This window comes from Furipterus horrens, unplaced genomic scaffold, assembly GCF_987537825.1.
Source record: "Furipterus horrens unplaced genomic scaffold, mFurHor1.1.pri manual_scaffold_10, whole genome shotgun sequence".
Taxonomy (NCBI): Eukaryota; Metazoa; Chordata; class Mammalia; order Chiroptera; family Furipteridae; genus Furipterus; species Furipterus horrens.
The window spans coordinates 52,038,209-52,049,017 of NW_028327180.1; the positions used below are offsets into that span (position 1 = coordinate 52,038,209).

The 10,809-nt window shown below is 44.8% G+C and overlaps 1 pseudogene; it reads left to right on the plus strand.

Moving 5' to 3' along the window:
* The first annotated feature begins 7,622 nt into the window (after positions 1-7,622).
* On the plus strand, positions 7,623-8,038 carry LOC150000222 (neuromedin-U-like; annotated as a pseudogene).
* The last annotated feature ends 2,771 nt before the right edge of the window (positions 8,039-10,809 follow it).

The window sequence follows — 10,809 nt, forward strand, 5'->3', positions numbered from 1 at the left end:
GCTCTTGCTTGTGGACTGGTGGAAACCTCGGCGGCGACCCCTCGCGGACTTCAGCACGCGATCACGGGTGGCGGGAACGAAGGCGCTAGGCCTTGGAGCCCATTCGAAGAGGAGACACTGCCTGAGGCCTGCCTACGACCGAGACATGCAGGGGTCAGTTCTTTTAGATAAAGACTCAGAAGTGAGGTTGCTGAGTCACAGAGTAATTTCATTTTTATTTTTATTTATTTATTTATTTTAAATTATATTTTATTAATTGTGCTATTACAGTTGTCCCAGATTTTCCCCTTTGCACCCCTCCACCCAGCACCCACCACTCCCTTAGACAATCCCTGCACCATTGTTCATGTCCACGGGTCATGTTGATAGCTATGCCTTTTTCCCATTTTATTGTTCATAGTTTTGATCTTCTTTTTCTTAAATAAGTCCCTTCAACATGTCATATAATAATGGTTTGGTGGTGATGAACTCCCTTACTTTTGTCTAGACTGGGAACCTCTTTATTTCTAAATGACAGCTTTGCTGGGTAGAGTGATCTTGGCTGTAGGTCCCTGCTTTTCATGACTTTGAATATTTCTTGCCAATTCTGTCTAGCCTGCGAAGTTTCTTTAGAAAAATCAGCTGATAGTCTTATGGGAATGGCCATATAGGTAACTAACTGCTTTTTTCATGCTGCTTTAAAGATTCTCTCTTTATCCTTAACCTTTGGCATTTTAATTATGATGTGTCTTGGAGTGGGCTTCTTTACATCCAGCTGGTTTGGGACTCTCTGTGCTTCCTAGACTTGCATGTCTATTTCCTTCACCACATTAGGGAAGTTTTCTTTCATTATTTCTTCCAAATAGATTTCCAATGTCTTGCTCTTCCTCTTCTTCTTCTGGCACCCATATGATGCAAATGTTGGACCTCTTGTAGTTGTCCCAGAGGCTGCTTATACTATCCTCATTGTTTTGGGTGCTTTTTTCTTCTTTTTCTGATTTATTTATTTATTTATTTTTTGCTTCCTTATGTTCCAGATTATCGATTTGACTCTTGGCCTCATCCACTCTACTGTTGTTTCCCTGTAAATTGTCCTTTATTTCAATTAGTGCATCCTTTGTTCCTGTCTGGATCTTTTTTATGCTGCTAAGTCTTCACTAAGTTCCTTGAGCATCCTTATAATCAGTGTTTTGAACTCTGTATGTGATAGGTTGCTTATCTCAATTTTATTTAGCTCTTTTTCTGAGTTTTGATCTCTTCTTTCATTTGGGCCATGTTTCTTTGTCTCCTTATTTTGATAGCCTCTCCATATTTGTTTCTATGTATTAAGTAGAGCTTTTTTGACTCTGTGTCTTGGTAGTGTTGCCTTATGTAATAGGTGTCCTGTAGGGTCCAGTGACACAGCCTCCCCTATCAAGCTGGGTTCTCAAGGTGCATCCTTTGTGTGGGCTGAGTACACCCTCCTCTTGTAGTTGAGCCTTGGTTGCTGTTGGTAGATCAATGGGAGGGATTTACCCAGGCCAGTCAGCTGCAAGGATTGGCTGTAACTAGTTACCACCAACCTCTACCCTCCATGGAGGATCAGCTGTGCAGGGGCATGGTGGTGGTACTCTGATGTGGTCTGTAGCTGTTCACTGGGTGCACTGGCCCTGGGGTTTCCCAGGTTGTGCAGGTCAAGGTTAGCCCCCACCTGTGTTTTGCCCAGGGTCACCCTGCATGAGCTATAAAGCAATCTGAGATGGCTGCTACTTGTACTGGGTTTGAAGATTCCCAGGCCAAACCAAGCTATGAATCTATGCTGGTAGCTGCTAGAGCCAGACCTGGGGCTCACTGAGGCCAGCTGTTGCTCGTTTGATAGGATTTAGGAAGTTATGAAGCATTAGCCAGGACCAGCTATCCATATGGAAAAGCAGCTTGATTGGACCCATAAGTTGGGTGGGGTGGAGTTTATGGGGATATCCAAGACAGGTCAAACAATTTTAACCAGGTTGATGGAGTATCAGAAATGGCACCAGCTTGCTGGCTCTGTGGGGGGAGGTCTCTGAAAAGGGACAATGGCTTCTACTATCCTTCATGCCAGACACCCAGTTTCTCTCAGTCTGCCATGGGTGTCTTTCAAGCTGCTACTCTGGTGCTGGAGCTCAGAGGGAATGAGTCCGAGCAAGCGAGTCCATGTATGGATTCTTTAAGAGGAACTGTTTGGGGCCCCAGCAGTTTCTTCCACTGACTTGAACCCTGCTGGTTTTTTCAGCCAGAAGTTGTGGGGACTTATCTTCCTGGCACTGGAACCCTGGGCTTGGGGGCCTGGTGTGGAGCTGGTAGTCCTCGCTCCTGAGATAACCCTCCCGAATATATATCCACCACATGTGGGTGTGGGACCAGCCCGTTTTGTATTTCTGAGCCTCCTACCCATCTTGATGGATGTGGTTTCTGTAATTCTTTAGTTGTTAGACTTCCTTTCAATTTGATTTCTGATGGTTCTGAGTGATGGTTGTTCTATATTTTAGTTGTAATTTTGATGTGGTTGTGTGAAGAGGTGAGCCATGTCTGTCTACATTGCCATCTTGACTGGAAGAGAATCCAGTAATTCCATTTTGAACTTTTTGATATACTGCCATACTGTTTCCACAGTGACTGCACCATTCTGCATCCCACGAACAGTGCACAAGAGTCCCATCCCATTTTCTCCACCTCCTCACCCATACTTGTTCTTTTCAATAGTAGCCATCTTGATGGCTGTGAGGCAGTATCTCATTGTGGTTTTGAAGACTCCTTGTTTTTCAAGCTACAGGGAAGAAGGGGAGGAGAGCTACTTCAAAGTGAGTAAGGACAGTGAAGTTGCTCATAGCAGACCTCAATAGTTGTGCAGTCTCCGAGTGTTCTTCATACCTGCACCATCATAACAGTGTCTTTAGACTATACACTAGTGGCCAGGCGCTATGCCTGCTGAGACATCGTCTCACCTGGCCCAGGGCCCAGCACAGCTCCCATAGCTTTGGTCTTTAGAAGGCACTTTAGGAATTAAACAGCCATGCCTTCCTCTGTTCACCTGAAAAACTGAGTCAGGCCTAGTGATCATGACTGGCCTGACACAGGCAGCAGTACAAAAACCACGAGCAATGCAGCATCTGCTCTCACAGTTAGCCTCTCAGCAGCTGAGGAGAGAGTTAGAGGCAGTGTTGCCATCCCTCAGGCCCATGCCCTGTGCAGTGAAAGTTTCCCAAATATCCAGAGAATGTCAGGTCAGTATCCAATGTAGCCTCCCAGAGCTGGCCCCACCTGGGAAGGACCCGTGTATACAGCTGGATTCCTACTCCCCTGCTGGGGACGAGCCTGGCTTCCTGGCCTGCCACGCTATTGTTTATTGTATTTCTCATCAGTATATTCAGACCCTGTGTCCTCAGCAAGGAGCCTGCTACCACTCGGGCTTAGGTCCAGAGGGTTATGTTTCTTCCCACTTATCCCTTAATATAATGATTATTAACTGAAAAGATAGTTATGAAGGTTGAGTAGAACATTTACCATGCCCTGACATAATACCTTACTTCATTTATTGCTACGTTTCCTTCTACGTCTATAGATCATTTCACATGTTTGCAATCATGGTGAACCTCAGTCTACAAGGGCAGAGAGTATATGTACTTTGGCTCCCCTTAATTCCTTAGCACTTGGTACAATCCCTGACACATAACATGTGGTCAATAAAGTATTATGAAATAAATACTATTTTATAATATATTATTTCTATTTTGCATAAGAACATTTTCCTATGTTTCCATTTTATGAATAATTGTAATTTTTAGTGGCACTGTATTGGCATAGAATAGTGACTTATTAAAGGTTTCCTTATGTTGGAATTTTGACTGTTTCCTTTGTTGTTGCTTTTACTGTAATAGATAATCTTATAACAATTTTCTATCCACACTTTATTTAGTGTCTTTGGAATTAGTTTCAAATAAAAAATTCCAAGAATGGAATTACTGTACTAAAGAGGTTTGGACAACTTTATGGTTCAATGAGTATTTCTTCAGGAGCCAATACTTCCTGGCAAAGACGATCCATTTGTTCCCTCTCTATAGTACATACTTATATGAGTATATCTCTTTCTAGAGTGTGTTCCAGTCAGTGTTGAGGGGCACAGAAGCTGTTCCCAGGAGCCCCCTAAGGCAGCTCTTAGAGAAGTCTGAAGACATTCATTAGAGGCCCATTAGATGGGACTGAGTCAATCTTTTGGTTTCTGAGTAATAAAATAGATTATTAACTGAAATGATGCCTTTCTCCAAGAGCCTCAAGCAACATCCAGAAAACACGACCCCTATCAGAGCAGTCTCTGAGGGACAGCATAGCTCCAGGCAAGTTCTTGCTTTGATGCCAAATGAGACTTGGCGATCTTAAAACCTACTCCCTGTATTAGGTTTTATTGCTCTTCTAACAAGTTACCACAACTTTAGTGACTTAAAATAATGCAAATGATCTTACAGTTTTGCAGAAATCTGACATGGGTCTAACTAGGCTAAATTCAGAATATCCACAGGGCTACTTGTTACAGAGCAAACCTGACTACAGGTTCCATTAGTCCCAGCTGGGCTTGCCAAAACTGGTACTGAGTGAAAGGGGATTCTTTCACATGGTGCCTTGGTGTAAAACCCAACAACTACTGTTGAGGAAAACAGGTCTTTATTTACAATATTCCAACCTGGGGAGGACAGTGAGCACTTCAGCTCAGAGTCTTGCTCTCCCACGGGACTCAGCATTTCCCTTGCTCCTCAAAAAGCTAGAAACCAAAAACAGAAGTTCTCCATCCCTTATCTGTCAGCTGTCTCCTTCAGGATCTGGGGTACAATGTCATCAGCTTCCGTCTAACAGTCCAGGAAAACATGTGCCATGTTGCACTGGATCACGCATGGTTCTCCCTTTGCCCTTTAAAAGCCACATGGTATTCTCCCTTCTCAAAACAGCAAGGAGAACTCCTTCTCAAAACCTCGTGGAAAACTTCCTTCTCAAAACCGCATGGAGAACCCAGCTAAAATGTCTGCCACCTATTTTTAAACCCCTGACTGCGTCCTGTTACACAGTGAGCATGGTAACCAGTTCTGACCATTCACAGAACCTTGTGCAGGCTCTCTGTGTCCAAAGTCCTCCCATCTTCTTGGGGCCTTGGAAGTATCAAAGCCATTTGTGTAACAAAGACACTAGCCACTAGCCACAGGCATGTGAAGGCATCCTGAAAGCTGTTTCCTTTCCCCATCCCCCAACCCACAGGCTCTGGGGATTTTTGGACACCCCCACCCTGTAACATACTTACATCCTTTCTGGAGACTCCTGTCAGATCTGTTTCCTTGCCTTTTCCAGCTTCCAGAAGCTGCCCACATTCCTTGGTTCATACCTGACCCCCTTTCTTCATCTTTAAAGCCAGCAAATCATAAATCATATCTTTCTTGGAACTTTCTGTTGTCTCTGGCCACATGAGGTCATGTACTCACAGATTCTGTGGGTTAAGATGTGGACATTTTTGGAGGGAGGGATTATTCTAAAATGGAGATGTATTTTAAACATATATGCCTTCACAAAACATATAGCATTATTTATTCACTTATATAATGAATGACTGAACTGGGTGACTCAAGGGTAAAGGCAGGTGTGAGCTCAGAGAACACTTCATCACCCAGTCATATTCAGAGAATGTCCTCAGGATGCTGTGTACATCCGGCATTTCCTCTGACACCAGGTCAAGCCCACACCTCTGGACTATTGAAACCCCAGGTCTTCCTCCTTTTCCAGGTCCAGGCTCTGCACGACTGCCTGCCCTGCGGGAAGCTGGGGCTTGAGCTGAGATGTGACATCCCCAGCAAAGAGAGGGGATAGGAAAGAAGGAGGGAGGCCCTGAAGGTGGCCTGGTACCTTGAGAGGCTCCTGAGGATGACCGAGCTTCCTAGGCTCTGTTTAAGGGGGCTCCTTTTGTAAGGACAGCATTTTTCTTCCTTGGTGGTCTTCATCCATTTGTCTTTTCAGGTTCCTGGATTTTTCCTGCTTGAATCTTGATTTTAGGAAAAGTTCTCCCTGAAGAGGGTCTCTGATGAATGATCCTGACAGCAGCTGGTGTGTGTGTGTGTGTGTGTATGTGAGAGAGAGAGAGAGAGAGAGAGAGAGAGAGAGAGAGAGAGAGAGAGAGAGAGAGACTGACTAACACCAATGGAAATAGAAAGGAGAGTATAGAAAGCACTAAAATGTCTAAATGTTTTCCTGGGAAGCCTGGGAGGTGAAGGTGTGGGCTGAGGGAGGCCACTGCGTTCAGGGATACGGATCTTGAGGCAACATACAATTTTTCTTTGGTGGGGGGTGGCGGGTGGGGGGTGCTATGATGGGTTCAGGGCCTAGGATTCAGGACCCACGCATTACAGCCTACTTGGAATCTTAGCTCTCCAGCCACCATGAAGGGATGGGGCATCTGATCTCTTTTCAAGCCCTACGACGAGGCTTCAAACTCACCACTAGATGGCGCCCGCGCTGTGGCTCCCCACCGCCGCGCAGCCCGCGGGCCAGACCCTTGGTTTGAGACACCTCCAAGGAGCTGGGCCCAGAACGTGCCTGGACAGTCGCTCCCACGGTTCCACCTGCTGAGACACAGCCGTTCCTGTCCTCGGTTTTGCTGAATTCCATGTCAGCATCCTCCTAGGCTAAACTCGGCAGATTTTGGTCTATTCCAATCATAGGTAAAAAACAATCCTTTTGTCCCAATGGTTCCGGAAATAAAAACTGTGTCTTTCCTAACAAAAACCAAATTATTCTGTGATTGGATGTTGTTTATATCCAGACTGACTTGGGTTTGAGTTTTGGCTCTTGTTTTCTGGGCATTAGTTTTCTTCTAAAACAAATCTAATCATCCTTGCCTGATGGGGTTGGGGAAGAATAAACTATGATGATGATGCAACGTGTGTGGCATGGCGCCCAGCCCTTAGTAGGCACTTTCTGTCTCACATCTTCCCCAGGGGGAGCAGGAGCTCTGTCCTACTCACCTCCATACCCTGTCAGCATCATAGTGCTTGACATGTAGATGGTCCTCTGCAGTGTTTGGAACAAATGAAGAAACTAGCTCATGCATAGAGCTTACTCACCTTGATTTAAATAAACTAATCTCCGGTTAGTGAAATATCAAGTGGTGTGTTGGATTCAGGGAATTATATCATAAAACTCCTTCCCATGGTTCCTGACAATCTGATTGGAGGAGATGAGACTACTCAAAACATATTTAACAGTGAACAAGAAGGTAGGAAATGAAAATGACTAAAAACATATGGCACAGACTGTTTATAACTAAATTTATAGTTCCTTCACCATGGCTCAGCTTCTCAAAATCTGACATTCACCCAGTTAGGTCACATCTGTACTGTTTGTTGATAGTGGGCTGTTTGTTAGATCCTGGGAAGAAGACAACTCACACAGCAGGGCCATTGTGTCCAAAAGGCAGATCTGGGTGGGAATCCATTAGGCACCATGACAGTGAAACTGGAAAAGTCAACATTTGTGCTGCCTGTCACTACCAGAACCAATAAGTAGAGACAAGGATTGGATTTTTATGGCCTCTGCTGCCACTACCACACCATGTTCTCTCCACCCTGGTTCCGCCCCTCTTACCTGTCTGGATGAGTGCTCCAGTATTACCTCAAGGATTATGACCTGAACAAGAACTACAACTGTGGAATGAGATAGGTGCTGCTTGTTCATCTTTTCTGTCCATTGGTTCTCAGCCTCAAGCACCCAATGCATTGGGAGAGCTTTGCTTCACAGTTATGGGGACTCTACCAAAACCCCAGAAAGCAGATGAAAAAGTAACACCAAAATGTTCTTATTTCATTATTCCAAGACATGGAAGCTGGGCAATTCAAATGTTGTGTTGTCTGTCATGCATCCATTGCTGCAGCTTGTTCCTCAACTGCATGAGAGAAGAATGAAGAGATTCAAAGCGGACAAAGAATTCCAAGGTCCTATTGCAAGTCAAAGTTGAAGATACTGTCTATTCAGGCCACGCAATGGAAGAAGATCAGAAGGTTACATTTGAAATGAATATGAACTATTTCCCACAGAAACAATGCCATGGAATACAAAATATACTGATATTTTATTTTCTTCTCAAAAACAATCCTTGTGAAGTTTAACATGTTTGAGGATTCTTGTGTTGTGAACATTCTCAGTAAAAGTTGGTTGAGACTGTAAACATTTAATTTATTGAGAATTTAAAAAGCACCTTAAAATATTTTTTTTAAAAAAGATGGTGGGCTATGTACCCTCAGAAACCTTAACCTCTTATCTCAAGTTGACCTTTTTATAAGGGGAAGAAAAGGATAGATAAGGGGTTTGGAAAAAGAGTTAATTGGATAAGAGTTGCAGTCCAGCAGCAATTTTCCTAACACTTCTTTCCCTTCTGATCAACAATTCTTTATCTGCGTCCCTCCCTGGAACACAATGGCTTAGATACCATCTTCATCACTTGCAGAGTCCCTGGGGCACAGATAGGTCATGCTTTCTACATGAATTAATCACTTAAGCCTATCAAGTATGATGAGCTAAAATCTTTAACTCTTGAGTTTCCCCATCAAAAGCATCAGGCTCCTAGGGATGGAATGGAGGTGGCTTGAGACAGAAAAAAGGAGTCGAAAAAGGGAAGTGAGAGGATATTGAAAGCAACATTTAGCCACTGAACTATTTGGCTGATGATAATTTCCTCTTTCCAAGTGTGAATAAAGTCATGGAATTTAAGTCTGGAAGTTACTTGATCTCATACTCAAAATAGAAACCTTTATATACTATATCTGACTGTAGGCATTCAAGTCATTGCATAAACACTTTCTTCTTCATTAGACAGTTCTAATAGCAATCATTAGCTCAAAACTTTCCTCTAGCTTCTGCACAACAGTGCTGATTCAGCTCTGGAGCCACATAGATTACTTCTCCTTCCTCTCCCAGAGGTTAGTTCTTCAGATTGCCAAGACCAGCTATCAAATATCTCGATGTTTTGGGTGAGAGTTTGTGAAGTGTAGCACCAAGATCTCCTGAGCTCTGGCACGAAATCTCATGAGACTTCAGGTGAACGTTAATGAGAGGCCCTTTTGTGCCTTGGCTTTCCCTTCTACGCCATGACACAGCACTAGGTGGCGCTATGGCCAAGGTCCATTCTGGTGCTCTGGGTCCTCAGAACTAATAAAGATTGCCCACTTCCTGTAAGAAGTTATCAGTGCCAATCCCATCACGCCTGGTATCACTTTCCCTCAGTGACCTTCAGAATTCTAAATCCCAGCCTCTGCAGTGATTCAACATCACCCCGAGCCCCATCCCCATCCCCATTCCGCTCTGTACCTGATGGGAACACAGAACCCTTGCCTGTCCAGTACCCTGCCCTCCTCTTAATGACAGCATCGCAGTTTTCCCGTGAAGAGCAATTCCCTACTTGCCGACAGGTGGCTCTGGTGGGTTCTGCCACTTAGAGATGCCCCCACACTAAACACAGGGTACAGGTTGGGTTTCATTGGTGAGATGAGGGAAGAGGCAGGTGCTAACGACCATGCCCACCTGGAGCTGTTGGTCACCATGCGCTGCTGTGTGGGGAGGGCTGTCCGAGAACGTGGCCAACACAGGAGAGCGGAGCAGAGAGACTGAAAGAGAGCACCCTTGGGCAGGTTTTGTGTCCCTGATGCATCTGGGACAGAAGCCAGCAACCCCACTGGATTTCCAGGTACATGAGCAATTGAATTTTCCTTTTTTTTTTTTTTTTTCTTAATCTAGTTTGAATTGGTTCTCAGACATTTGAAATTGAAAAGTCCTAATACAATCCCTAATCTGATTCACTCCTACACCTACCCTCTGGGGGCACATTTATGTCATTATGCCCTCTTGGAACACACATGGAGTGGTCGGTCCATTCTCCTGTACTCTCACCTTTTCCCTGAACGCACTTCCTCTTTCATTAAGTAAAATCTGGCGCCCCCTTCAGGACACTGGTTCCATTGAAGGGCTCCCAGGGCACAGTCCATCTTCACCCTCACCTTCAGGCACCTCTGGGCCATGAAGTGGGTAGGAGCTCTCCTTGCTCTCTGTTGACATTTAAAAACCACTGTCTTCCTTCTCCTTCAAACTCTGCAGCTTCTTTCAAGCTCAGTCTCTACCTCCCCTTACCGCCGTACCTGAGAATCAGCCAGCAATGGCCACACACCCGATGAGGATGTCAGCTCCCGACTCTGACTTTCTCTGTGGCCCTCTCCCAGCCACCATCCTCAGCAAGTTCAACATCCACATGAATGATTCTTCTCACACGCAAGTCTCCATCTCCCCAGCCACCCAAGATCTCCTTATCACGCTTGTGCTACCACAACACATCTGAAATCTTAAATTCCCACTCTTACCATCTTTTATCCTTACAGCTTGCTTACTCTAGCACCCCCAGTGCAAAATTTTTTTGACCTTGAGGCTTCCAATTCATGTGATCCCCATGTTCTGGATTCCATAGTCCATCATTGTAGTCACTCTTCTGAAAATACCCTAAATTCCTTTGTCAGTCTTTTCTATCATTATACGTACCATGCCATAATTTTATATTGATGACTTTTTTATCCTGGGAACTTAGAGGCAGACAAAAGTGCCAGAGGTTCCACTTTGTGCTTGTTCCTCCCATCTCTGGGTCTCTCTTCCCATCTGCTGGGCCTGCTGACCAACAGTGACCCCAGGCCCATCCCGGACCCAGAGGCAGTAGCTATGGAGAAGTGACACCGGTCCATGGACTTCTACACTAGCCCTTTGTGGTCCTGCTGCAGCAGCTGGACATGGCTAGCTTCTATA